We start from the raw sequence: 13,818 nt of genomic DNA on the forward strand, positions 1-13,818 counted from the left end.
TAATTTTTAGTTCAGAAGAAAAAATGTATGAACACACTGAGATGTTGAATAAATAATTTTTTTAAAAAAGAACCATACAGAACTGAAAAACATAATAACTGAACTAAAAATTACACTATAAGGAGTTAATAATAGATTAGATGCTACCAAAAAACCAGCAAACTGGAAAAGAGAAGAGCAGAAATCACTCACACTTAATAGATGAAAGAGAAATATTTAAATTAAGACCATTTAAGAGACTTCTCAGACAACATCAAGCATACTAGCATTCACATTACAGGGGGTCCCAAAAGAATGAAAGAAAGAGAAAGGGTTATAGAATATATTTGAAGACATAATAGCTGAAAAGTTCCCTCATCTGAAAAAGGTCACATGCATCCAGCTCCAGAAAGAACAGAGTACCAAGCATGATAACCCAAAGAGAATTACACCAAGACATACTGTAATTAAAACAGGAAAAATTAAAGATAAAGAGAGACTATTAAAAGCAAAAAGGGAAAGGCAACAAGTTATGTGCAGAGGAAATCACATACAACTATCAGCTGATTTTTCAGCAGAAATTGTAGGTCAGAGGGTGTGGCATGATAAAGTGACGAAAGGGAAAAGCCTGCTACCAAGAACACGTTACCTGGCAAGGCTCTCACTCAGATTTGATGGAGAAATCAAAAGTTTTATAAGCAAGCAAGTCCTAAAAGAGTTTGGCACCAACAAACCAGCTTTACAACAAATGTTAAAGGAACTTCTCTAAGAAAAAAAAGAAAAGACCCCAACTAAAAATATAAAAACTACAAAAGGAAAAAGCTAATCACCAAAGGTAGATATATAGTAAAGATAGGATATCATCCGTACACAAAGCTAGGAAGGAGGTTAAAAGAGAAAAGTAGTAAAAAAAAAAATTATCTATATTCACAATAAGTAGTTAGTTCAGTTCAGTTCAGTTCAGTTCAGTTCAGTCGCTCACTCATGTCCAACTCTCTGCGACCCCATGGACTGCAGCACTCCAGGCCTCCTTGTCCACCACCAACTCCTGGAGTTTACTCAAACTCATGTCCATTGAGTCGGTGATGCCATCCAACCATCTCATCCTCTGTCATCCCCTTCTCCTCCTGCCCTCAATCCTTCCCAGCATCAGGGTCTTTTCAGTGAGTCACCTCTTCGCATCAGGTGGCCAAAGTATTGGAGTTTCAGCTTCAACATCAGTCCTTCCAATGAATATTCAGGACTGATTTCCTTTAGGATGGACTGGTTGGGTCTCCTTGCAGTCCAAGAGGCTCTCAAGAGTCTTCTCCAACGCCACAGTTCAAAAGCATCAATTTTTCTGTGCTCAGCTTTCTTTGTAGTCCAACTCTCACATCCATACATGACTACTGGAAAAACCATAGCTTTGTCTAGATGAAATTTTGTTGGCAAAGTAATGTCTCTGCTTTCTAATATGGTGTCTAGGTTGGTCATAACTTTCCTTCCAAGGAGTAAGCCTCTTTTAATTTCATGGCTGCAATCACCATCAGCAGTGATTTTGGAGCCCCCCCAAAAAAAAGTCTGCCACTGTTTCCACTATTTCCCCATCTATTTGCCATGAAGTGATGGGACCAGATGCCATGGCCTTAGTTTTCTGAATGTTGATCTTTAAGCCAAGTTTTTCACTCTCCTCTTTCACTTTCATCAAGAGGCCCTTTGGTTCTTCTAAACTTTCTGCCACTAAGGATGGTGTCATCTGCATATCTGAGGTTATTGATATTTCTCCCAGCAATCTTGATTCCAGCTTGTGCTTCATCCAGCCCAGCGTTTCTCATGATGTACACTGCATGTAAGTTAAATAAGCAGAGTGACAATATACAGCCTTGACATACTCCTTTTCCTATTTGGAACCAGTCTGTTGTTCCATGTCCACTTCTAACTGTTGCTCCCTGACCTGCATACAGATTTCTCAAGAGGCAGGTTAGGTGGTCTGGTATTCCCCTCTCTTTCAGAATTTTCCACAGTTTATTGTGATCCACACAATCAAAGGAGCGGCGAGCGGCCAAGAGGAGATACCCCACGTCCAAGGTCAGAGAAACTCCAGTAAGACGGTAGGCACTGGAGCGGCTGTAAGGAGATACCCCACGTCCAAGGGCAAAGGAGAAGCCTCAGCAAGACAGTAGGAGGGGCAAATTCGCATTTAGAATCAAACCCCGTTCCTGCCAGAGACGCTCAGTTGGCTCAAACAAACCTTGTGTGCACCAGGGCCCAGGGACCCCACAGAGACTTTGACAGAACTGCGTTTGAACACCTCCTGTGGAGATACGGGTTGGCAGTGATCTGCCGCAGGGACAGGGACTCTGGGTGTTGGTATGGCATAAGTCCTCTTAGAGGAGGTCGCTATTAACCCCACCAAAGAGCTGCCAGAACTTACATAGGACTGGGAAATAGACTCTTGGAGGGCACAACAGAAGAAAGACCCAGGAGAAAGGAACAGTGACCCCACAGGAGACTTGCCTGTGGGTGTCCAGGAGTCTCTGGCAAAGGCGTGGCTTGGTGGTGGCCTGCTGCAGGGTTGGGGGCATGGACTGTAGCAGTACATGCAGGGGATATTTTCAGGGAGGTCACCATTATCTTCATTACCTCCACCATAGTTTGGCCCCAGGTAAACAGCAGGGAGGGAACACAGCTCCACCCATCAACAGAAAATTGGATTAAAGATTTACAGAGCATGGCCTCGCCCATCAGAACAAGACCCAGTATCCCCCTCAGTCAGTCTATCCTATCAGGAAGTTTTCATAAGCCTCTTATCCTTCTCCATCAGAGGGCAAACAGACTGAAAATCACAATCACAGTAAACTAGCCAATCTGATCACATGGACCACAGCCTTGTCTAACTCAGTGAAGCAATGAGCCATGCTGTGTAGCCACCCAAGATGGACGAGTCATGGTGGAGAGTTCTGACAAACTGTGGGCCACTGGAGAAGGGAATGGCAAGCCACTTTAGTATTCTGCCTTGAGAACCCCCTGAACAGTATGAGAAGGCAAAAAGATAGGACACTGAAAGATGAACTCCCCAGGTCAATAGGTGTCCAATATGCTACTGGAGATCAGTGGAGAAATAACTCCAGAATAAATGAAGAGATGGAGCCAAAGCAAAAACAACACCCAGTTGTGGATGGGACTGGTGATGGAAGTAAAGTGTGGTGCTATAAAGAACAATATTGCATAGGAACCTGGAATGTTAGGTCCATGAATCAAGGCAAATTGGAAGTGGTCAAACAGGAGACGGCAAGAGCGAACATCGACATTTTAGGAATCAGCGAACTACACTGGACTGGAATGGGTGAATTTAACTCAGATAACCATTATATCTACTACTGTGGGCAGGAATCCCTTAGAAGAAATGGAGTAGCCATCATAGTCAACAAAAGAGTCCGAAATGCAGTACTTGGATGCAATCTCAAAAATGACAGAATGATCTCTGTTCATTTCCAAGGCAAACCATTCAATATCATGATAATCCGAGTCTATGCCCCTACCAGTAATGCTGAAGAAGCTGAAGTTGAACGGTTCTATGAAGACCTACAAGACCTTCTAGAATTAACACCCAAAAAAGATGTCCTTTTCCTTATAGGGGACTGGAATATAAAAGGAGGAAGTCAAGAAATACCTGGAGTAACAGGCAAATTTGACCTTGGAGTACAAAATGAAGCAGGGCAAAGGCTAATAGAGTTTTGCCAAGAGAACACACTGGTCATAGCAAACACCCTCTTCCAACAACACAAGAGAAGACTCTACACATGGATATCACCAGATGGTCAATACCGAAATCAGATTGATTATATTATTTGCAGTCAAAGATGGAGAAGCTCTGCACAGTCAACAAAAACAAGACCAGGAGCTGACTGTGGGCTCAGATCATGAACTCTTTATTGCCAAATTCAGACTTAAATTGAAGAAAGTAGGGAAAACCACTAGGCCATTCAGGTATGACCTAAATCAAATCCCTTATGATTATACAGTGGAAGTGACAAATAGATATAAGGGATTAGAGCTGATAAGAGTACCTGAAGAACTATGGATGGAGGTTCATGACATTGTACAGGAGGCAGTGATCTAGACCATCCCTAAGAAAAAGAAATGCAAAAAAGCAAAATGGTTGTCTGAAGAGGCCTCACAAATATCTGAGAAAAGAGGAGAAGCTAAAGGCAAAGGGGAAAAAGAAGCTAACTAGGAGAATTGTATTTTTCTGAGATGGGTATCCAAATCAAGGATAAGGGGTATAACAGATAATTTTCCAGTCTATCTTTTCCCCCCTCTCTTTCTTTTTATCTTTCTGTGTCATTAGATCATGTAAATAGCATACAGCTGACTTTACCTAATCTAGAATCTTGGCCTTTTAATAAGGGGATACAATCCATTCAAATGTATTCCTTTTTTTTACATGTAGGTACCTACTAGATGAACCACAAGCTAAAATTAAGATTGCTGGGAGACATATCAACAACCTCAGATATGCAGATTGTACCTCTCTAGTGGCAGAAAGTGAAAAGGAACTAAAGAATCTATTGATGAGAATGAAAGAGGAAATGAAAAACTGGCTTGAAATTCAACATTCAAAAACTAACATCATGGCACCCAGTTCTATCACTTCATGGCAAATAGAAGGAGAAAACATGGAAAGAGTGACAGATTTTATTTTCTTGGGCTCCAAAATCACAGTGGATGGTGACTGCAGCCATGATATTAAAAGATACTTGCTCCTTGGAGGGAAAGCTATGACAAACCTAGACAGCATATTAAAAAGGAGAGACATCACTTTGCCAACAATAGTCTATAGAATCAAAGCTATGATTTTTCCAGTAGTCAGGTAAGGATGTGAGTTGGACCATAAAGAAGGCTTAGTGATGAAGAATTGGTGCTTTCAAATTGTGGTGCTGGAGAAGACTCTTGAGAATCCCTTGAGCTGCAAGGAGATCAAACCAGTCAATCCTAAAGGATATCAACCCTGAATATTCATTGGAAGGACTGATGTTGAATCTGAAGCTCCAAGGCCACCTGCTGCAAAGAGCTGACTCATTGGAAAAGACCATGATGCTGGGAAAGATTGAAGGCAAAAGGAGAAGGAGGTGGCAGAGAATGAGATGGTTGGATAACATCACCAACTCAATGTACATGAATTTGGGCAAACTTTAGGAGATACTGAAGGATGGGGAAGCCTGGTGTACTGTGGTTCATGGGGTCGCAAAGAGTCAGACAAACAACTGAGTGACTGAACGGAACTGAACTGATTCTGACCAGCATGAGATGATACCTCATTGTGGTTTTGATTTGCATCTCTCTAATAATGAGTGACTGAGCATCTTTTCATGTGTTTATTAGCCACCTGTATGTCTTCTTTGGAGAAATGTCTGTTTAGTTCTTTGGCCCAGTTTTTGATTAGATTGTTCATTTTACTGATATTGAGCTACATTAGTTGCTTATATATTTTGGAGATTAATTCCTTGTCAGTTGCTTCATTTGCTATTATTTTCTCCCATTCTGAAGGCTGCCTCTTCACCTCACTTATAGTTTCCTTCGTTGTGCAAAAGATTTTAAGTTTAATTAGATCCCATTTGTTTAGTTTTGTTTTTATTTCCATTACTCTGAGAGGTGGGTCATAGAGGATCTTGCTGTGATTTATGTCAGCTAGTGTTCTGCCTGTGTTTTTCTCTAAGAGTTTTATAGTTTCTCGTCTTACATTTAGATCTTTAATACATTTGAGTTTACTTTGTGTACGGTGTTAGAAAGTGTTCTAGTTCCATTCTTTTACATATGGTTGACCCATTTTCCCAGCACCAGTTGTTAAAAAGATTGTCTTTTCTCCATTGTATATTTTTGTCACATTTGTCAAAGATAAGGTGTCCATAGGTGCATGGACTTATCTCTGGGTTTTCTATTTTGTTCCATTGATCTATATTTCTGTCCTTGTGCTAGTACCATACTGTCTTGAAGACTGTAGATTTGTAGTATAGTCTGAAATCAGGCAGGTTGATTCCTCCAGTTCCATTCTTCTTTCTCAAGGTTGCTTTGACTCTTCAAGGTTTTCATGTGCTTCCATACAAATTGTGAAATTATTTGTTCTAGTTCTGAGAAAAATACCATTGGCAGCTTGATAAGGATTGTGTTGAATCTATCTTTGACACAGACTTCTCTAGTAGTTTATAAATTTTACCACCTTGTATTTTTTTATTAATTTATTTGTTTTAGTTGGAGGTTAATTACTTTGCAATATTGTAGTGTTTTTTGCCAAACATTGATATGATTCAGCCATGGGTTTACATGTGTTCCCCATCCTGAATCCCCCTCCCACTTCCCTTCCCATCCCATCCCTCTGGGTCATCCCATTGCACCAGCCCTGAGCACTTGCCTCATGCTTCGAACCTGGACTGGCGTTCTGTTGAACACCACCTTGTATTTTTATCCTACTCGTTACTAAACTTCAATTTTTACTTCAACATTTAAAGATAATCAGTATTATGCTTTCCCTTTGTACAAAACAAGAACTTAAACATATTTTCCCACTATATTCTCAACCCATCCCATATCATGGTTATTATATACATCATATTATATACATTATGTAATTGTCATATATCATTTTCATGTATACATAAAATTATAAAATTTTATATAAGTCATAATTATTTAATTATCTAGGCTTAACTAAGCACAGAAAGAAGTCAACCATTTACCCCAGGGCTGGGAGTCAGAACCCACTAGGCCAGGGGGAGTAGATTTCTTCCCCAGGTCTGTAGTTAGAAACCTCCCATAGCTGCATCACATGGGTGAAAGTGGCAATAGATAACTTAATACTTGGCTGTGTCTCCAACCCTGAAACCCAGTTTCTCTTTTGTCCCCTCTCACCCAAGAACCCATCCCCAGATCCAGATTCATTCATCTACTAACACAGTAGGCTGGTTCAATATCAGTCCAGAATGTGAGACCCAGGAAACACAAGAAACCTGACAGTGACCTGGCTGAGCCAGGGTCTCCCCAGGGAGCTGGAGCAGAGAAGAACACTGGGGCCAGTTCCCAGCTCCAAGAATCTGACCCTGAGGAACAGCCACCTCACCTGTGTGGACAGGATAACCCTGCAGAGGAGAAGAAAGCAACCTTATACCTGGAGGACATCTGTCCATGGAGGTGTGAGTGTGATCTGTTAGAAAGGTGATGAAAATGAGCTAGCGAAGACTAGGGGAGGGCAAGACTGGGAAGTCTCGGGGAAAATAGGGGAACTGAGAAGTATTTTAAAATAGTTTATGTGATGTAACCAAAAGGTCCCCACCTCAGTGAATGTGCACAGCCTCATTATAGATTATAGTCTTCAAACCTGCAAGTCCAGAAATTGGAGCAATATATGGAGGCTAATGCATCGCCCAGGGTATCAATGTAGGACTGGCAGGGAGACACCCATTTCCCAACATCTTTGAGCCTAGTAGACTGAATTAAACATCAGATCCAAGCAGGAGAGGAGAAGGATCTGAGGAATAAGGACTAAGGAACTCAGGGTACCCTGCCCCCAGTCCTGGAAAGCTCGTGCCCTCCAGACTCTGGCCCTCACCCTGGATGGGTGGGACTTAATCACATGTTCAGGCTGATAGATGTCCATTTTTGGCTGCATTCCAGACTTGCCCTTTCAAAGGCTAGTTACCACCTCTGAGTACATAAACCATAGTTCAACCCTCCTCTGAGCAATGTGAGAACCTGCAGTCAGTACAACCCAATACCACCCTTCCCCCATCAGCCTAGAGCATCACCTTGATTACATAGAGGAATTAAACAGGGTGGTCAGGGGATGGGAGGCCTTACAGGAGCTTTAAGCCAAGGCATCATAAAATACCAAGTCCCCTACTTTCCTGAGGGCTACAGACTAGAAACAACTAATGTTAAAAAGGAGGTGCAGTCAGAGAGAGAAAGACATCATATGATAGTGCTTATATGTAGAATCTAAAAGCATGGTACAAAGGAACTTATTTGCAAAACAGAAAGAGACACAGATGCAGAAAACAAACTTATGCTTACCAGTTGAGGAGAGAAGATGGGATTAGTTGGGAGATCAGGATTGACATATACACACTACTATACATAAAATTGTTGTTGTTTAGTCACTAAGTCATGTCCGACTCTTTTTGTGACCTCATGGACTGTAGCCCACCAGGCTCTTCTGTCCACGGGATTTTCCAGGCAAGAATACTGGAGTGGGTTGCCATTTCCTTTTCAAGGGGATCTTCCCGACCCAGGGATTGAACCCGCATCTCCTGCATTGGCAGGTGGATTCTTTACCACTGAGTTGCCTGGGAAGCTCCACAATATATAAAACACATAACTAATAAGGACTTATTGTGTAGCACAGAGAGCTCTATTCAACACTCTGTAATGGCCTATATGGGAAATAATCTAAAAAAGAGTGGATATATGTATGACTGATCCACTTTGCTATAAACCTGAAACTAATAAACATTGTAAATCAAATATATTCCAGTAAAAATTTAAATAAAAAAGGAGGTGTAATATCAGTTCAGCTGCCCCATTCCACCAATGCCCTCTTGACCTCTGCTTGCATCCATGGGGCTCTCTTCCGAACAGTCTCTTCCTTTTCATTTCCTCACTCACTCCTCACATTTAGACAGAGTGCCCACTAGGTGCTGGTAAGGGGAAAGTTCAATGAAAACTAAAGTAAACCCCTGTCTTCAAAGAATTTACAGTGCTGTGGGGGCTTCACCACACACTGTGACCCTGGACAGGTTATGTAATTTTTGTAGCCTTTCTATAGTATGGATAAGAATTATATCTACTTCACAGAGCATGAACATGCTCTGAATTCTGGTGATCCCAGAGTCTTCTGTACCTTCTCCATCTTGGAATGTATTTCTCTTATGGGAGTCTGAGGGAGAAAAAACAAGCGCAACTCTAGTATAATGAGATGGGCGGTGAAATTAAATCATTCATGCTAGGATCAGGAGGAAAAAACTGTAGCTTCACATCAGGTTATATGTTTAATTTACTTTTTAACTTTAACACAAAGAATGCCACTTCACATGCCTTTGTTGTACAACATTTGATTAAAGTTTTTCTTCACTAATTCAAAACAGACAACTTCATCTTAACCAAACTCAACCGGGTAGCAATTGATATATCTGTAAATTGCTTTATTGACCTGAAAAAAAATAACAATGCACCATTATTAAAATCTCTATTGAATAAATATTGACCTACTTATTACTGGAATTATAGAAAAGAAAGTTGTTCATTGGGTATTTGCACCCATAGTAGGTATTTACTACATTATTACTAATGAACTTTTATAAGTTGCTGCCAGAAAGATAGAATACCATAGTTCTGCATACAAATCAGACATGTCCCTGACAGCTGCAGAACAGGAATTTTTTAACATAATCTGCCTATTGGAGAGGTGCTCAGGGGCAGAAGAAGGCCAGTTTGCCAGATGCCAATTTGGTGAATGAGTCATAAAGTCATCAAAATTATCAAGGTATCCATTTATAAGAAACTTTTTTATTTTTAAACTATATGTAAAACTTAAAGCAATTCATATTGGATGAAATGGTTAACAGCTTTCAAAGATTTCTGCTATTTTGGCTGGCAGGTTTCATTATTTCTTCCTAAGAGTACCTAAAGCAATGTTTCATATCTCTCTACCCAGCTCCCTGCAGGAGACAGAAAGAGAAGTCAGTTTACAAGACAGTCTGAGAAGGAAGATTGCAGGGCAGAGAGATGAGGAGACTGACAAGCAGAGAGACTGGGAGTCTGAGGCCAGGGAGGCAATCTGAAGCCAGATCCCTGGGGTCTTTGCTCCCCAAAGTTCTCACAGGCTCTGGTAATCCATCTGATTCAAATCATTATAAATTTATCAATAATTGATAGAAATAAATATTTTATAAAATTGTCAAATTCATCAAACTGCTCATCCTGTGATTTACCTATTTAGAAAATGGATTTTTCTATAAACTGTTTTTGAGCAAACTGGTTTTTGCTGAATTAACCCTTGAGCAAATGTACTTGAGTCTTACAGCATAATGGGTAAGAAATCAGGCTTTGTGGTCCAGCTGCCTGGGTCACACCCTCACACCATTTACCAGCTGCACACTCTCGAGCAAGGCCCTGGACCTCCCAGTGCCTCCATCTCCTCAGCTGTGAGAGGGGAGTCATCAGGCCTTTCCTCATAGAGCTGTCGGCAGACTTACTGAGTCAACACACTCACAGCATAAAGAGCGGCGCTAAAACCGCAGGTTATTATTGTCACTCTGCCCTGCCCTACCTCAGGACAGGTCCTGCCACCTGTCTCCTCCATGTGAACCAGGCACCAGGTGGTCTGTGCCATTATCTGGTCCCCCCATGAAGATGCCTTAACACAAAAGCAAATGCAGCCCTGAAAATGCCTTTGTTATAAGGTGGGCACCTGCAGGACCCAAACATACACATACTAATCACCAGATTATTATTGAAATGAAAGCATAAAATATAAACATTCTAATACAGTTCTTGCAGGATCCCAAGACTATAAAACACACCAGTTTGAGAAACGCCATTCCAGGAGCAATAGACCCAGATGGGAACGGCAGCAGATACAGAGGCAGAGGAGTGAGTAGACAAAAAGCCCATGAACCATAAGGATGCCACATCACACAGCCGGCCCAGTCTGATGGGGAGGAGGGGAAAGAGAACAGAATCACACAGGCACTCCTCGTGAAACAGGAAGACCCCACCCAGAGGAGACTGTTTCTCTGTGGTTTTCATAGATCTGGAGCAAGTGGAGCAGGCAGGGTTCTCCAACTCCCATTGCCCAGAGCCCATGCTCTCCTCCCACCTTCACCAGGCAGCTGGGAGACCAAGCAAAGAACACAAGCCATTACATACAGATCTTTAACTCATGTGCTCAGACTTCAGGGTCCTGACAGAAGGCAAAATCAAAAGGAATCCAAATACACAGGTTTGCCGAGGCAAACAGCAGAACAAACAGAAAGACTCCAATCAAAGATGAAAAAGCAGGAAAAAGAAAAAAAAGCTAGCAGAGACCTACACAAATATTTGATCCTACAAAGTAAAAGAAAGAAACAAGAGTTTGCAAAAGACTGATGAAACAAGAGATGAAAGATGAACTAAAATATCAGAATATTAAGAGGGTTGGAGGACCCAGCAGCTCAGAAAATAATTGGGGAAAGAATTAATTCTTTTGCAGAATCTAAAAATACAAAGAACAGAATCAACACAACACAAAACTCTATCAGTGATGTGCAAAACAGGATGAGAAAATAACATGGAAAACAAGAGGGAAACAATTGAGCAAAATGGACTGACAATGGGAATCAAACATGTAGATAACTAGTTCCCCAAGGAAGACACAGAAGGAATGGAGAGATAAAATACTATGATCAACACCATCCACTTCCTCCCTCAGAGCCTCCCCTCTTCTTACTAACAGAGACCTGATTGGTCCTACTGCCAAGATGAGATACCTGGCATCTGGGATGCAGGTGGGGTATTCGCCTGATCTTGTGAGTGATGGGCAGGTGACCCTGTTCTGGCCAATGATAGGTAAGAAAAGTTTTCTGGGAGCTTCTGAGAATGACTTTCATTCTGACAAGAGGAAGGAGGGACAGGAGAAACTCCTGCCCAGAGTTGCCAACTGACTTTTGCCTCTGACTGTGGCTGTGTGAGAGTGAGGAGCTTGAATCTGTTGGAGCCATTTCGGAGCAGAAGGAAGGTCAGGAGATGCAGAAGCTGAGCCATAGCTCTTCTCTGGGCTTAGAAGTTAACAAGGGAGAGGCAAGAGTGATGCCACAGATGTGGGGAAAGAACAATGTGAAGATGGGTGAAAGAAAACAGTTTTGGAGTTTGTATTTGCTAAATTACAGAGCATAAAGGAGTGGTTGGAGATGGTGTTGGACGTGTAGACTGAAATTAGGTTTTGGACTTCTTGTTCAAGATATTCATGAACCAAGTAAATGTATGTGTGTTCTCTCCTTCCCTGGAACTGTAAAACTATAGTAAATGTATTTTAGGAGTATCAGTCACACAAAGAGGGACAGGGAAGCAGCTACTCAGCAGACCAGAGATGCCTGGAATCTGAGAGACAAGGAAAATGGTTGCCTAGTAAGGAAGAGCCAGACCCAGAACATCAGATTCTCTGGGATCGTGCCCAGGGAACAAGGCTCTGTTAATGACTCAGATGAGCCCAGTGTGCAGCCAAGTTTGAGAATCACTAACCTAGAACACACATGTATGGACATAGCAGAGGATGGAGCCATCTGCCCAGAGGAACCACAAGGACTCCAAGCTCAGAGAGCCAGGTAGGAAGGAGGGTGGGGTGAGAATGGGGCTGAAACAGGGGACCAACATACTGGGTGGTCTGGGAATGAAATAGTCACCCTACAACCCTCCCCCAACCCAGGCATGACTATCCAGGAGCCAGGAATTACCTTCTCATACAACAACAACAAGACTCTTCTAAAACAAAAACAAAACCCAAAAACTCGGAATGCATGGCATGGAGACAACTGTGGGTACTGGATCTCAGGAAAGCCTCCTCATTCTAACATTTATGGGTTACCCAGCATAAAAGCCAGTCCCTTTTCCTACCCTAAGATGGAGTCTGACTGTCCACAGAGCTGCCTGCTTCCTTTCCAAACTTAAGAGGAAAACAAAGGACCCGCCAGACACATGATGAAAGCTGGCAGCACGAAGATCAATTCCAACCACTGACAGGCAGAACAGGAGGCAGGTTGGACAGGAGAGGGAATCAGTGAGTAAATCTCCCATAGATTAACAAGAAGTCATTAGGCAATGCTTCAGTTTGAAAATTCCAGAAATACCCTTAGAAGTATTACCTAGAGACACAGAGGTAATCAGAGAAAAACTAAAACCAGAAATAATAGAATTGGTTGCCTCTGGGGAGAGGAATTGGGGCCAGCATGGTGCCGAAACTTTTCAGTATGCTTTCTAAAACTGTATGCATGAGTAACTTGATCATACATATATGTATGCTATGTGTGCGTGTATACATATATATATATATATAATATCTGATTAAATATACTAGGTTGGCCAAAAAGTAAGATGGTATGGAAAAACCCAAATGAACATTGTAATCAACCCAATATTAAGAAGAAAATAATCAAACTATAAAGCAGCACTTGTCCAACTTGAATGTGCACACAATTCACCTGGCAATGTTGTTAAAGAGCAGATTCTGACTTAGTAACTCTAGGGGGCCTGAGACTCTGCATTTCTTACAAGATCCTGGGTGATGCTGAAGCTGCAGGTCTGAGAACCATACTGTAGGTAGTAGGGCTGCAGATGATGAAAGCCAGGCTGAGGTATCTGAAATAAATTCTGTGGATAACTGGAAATCAGTGAAGATCTTTGAACAGAGGTGAGATAGGATCAGAGGATGCTTCAGGAGGACTGATCAGGGCGGCATCACCTATTGGGAGACACTGGGAGCACAAGGCCAGACAGGAGACATTGTAAAATGCAGGCAAGAGAGGGGGGCTGTGGCAGGGCAGTGATGGAGCACAGAGATGATAGGAGAGAGAGACACCACTGCAGTAGAATCACTCAGCAAAGGACTGGGTGTGAGGGGTTAAGGCGAGAAGGTACCCAGTGTCCAGGGAGAGGGCTCTGGGCCTCAGACACTCTGGGCAGGAAGGGGAGTGCAGTCTGGGGACCTAAGCATAAGGGACCTACAGGACCACCAGGGGTTGGTAATGCAGACCAGGAGCTCAGGAGAGGCAGAAATCAGTGAGGAAGTGACCCAAAAGTAGGAATACTCATCACTCACAAACACTAAGGACTGTC

This window comes from Giraffa tippelskirchi, chromosome 5 (assembly GCF_054371585.1).
Source record: "Giraffa tippelskirchi isolate mGirTip1 chromosome 5, T2T-mGirTip1v1.2.pri, whole genome shotgun sequence".
Lineage (NCBI taxonomy): Eukaryota > Metazoa > Chordata > Mammalia > Artiodactyla > Giraffidae > Giraffa > Giraffa tippelskirchi.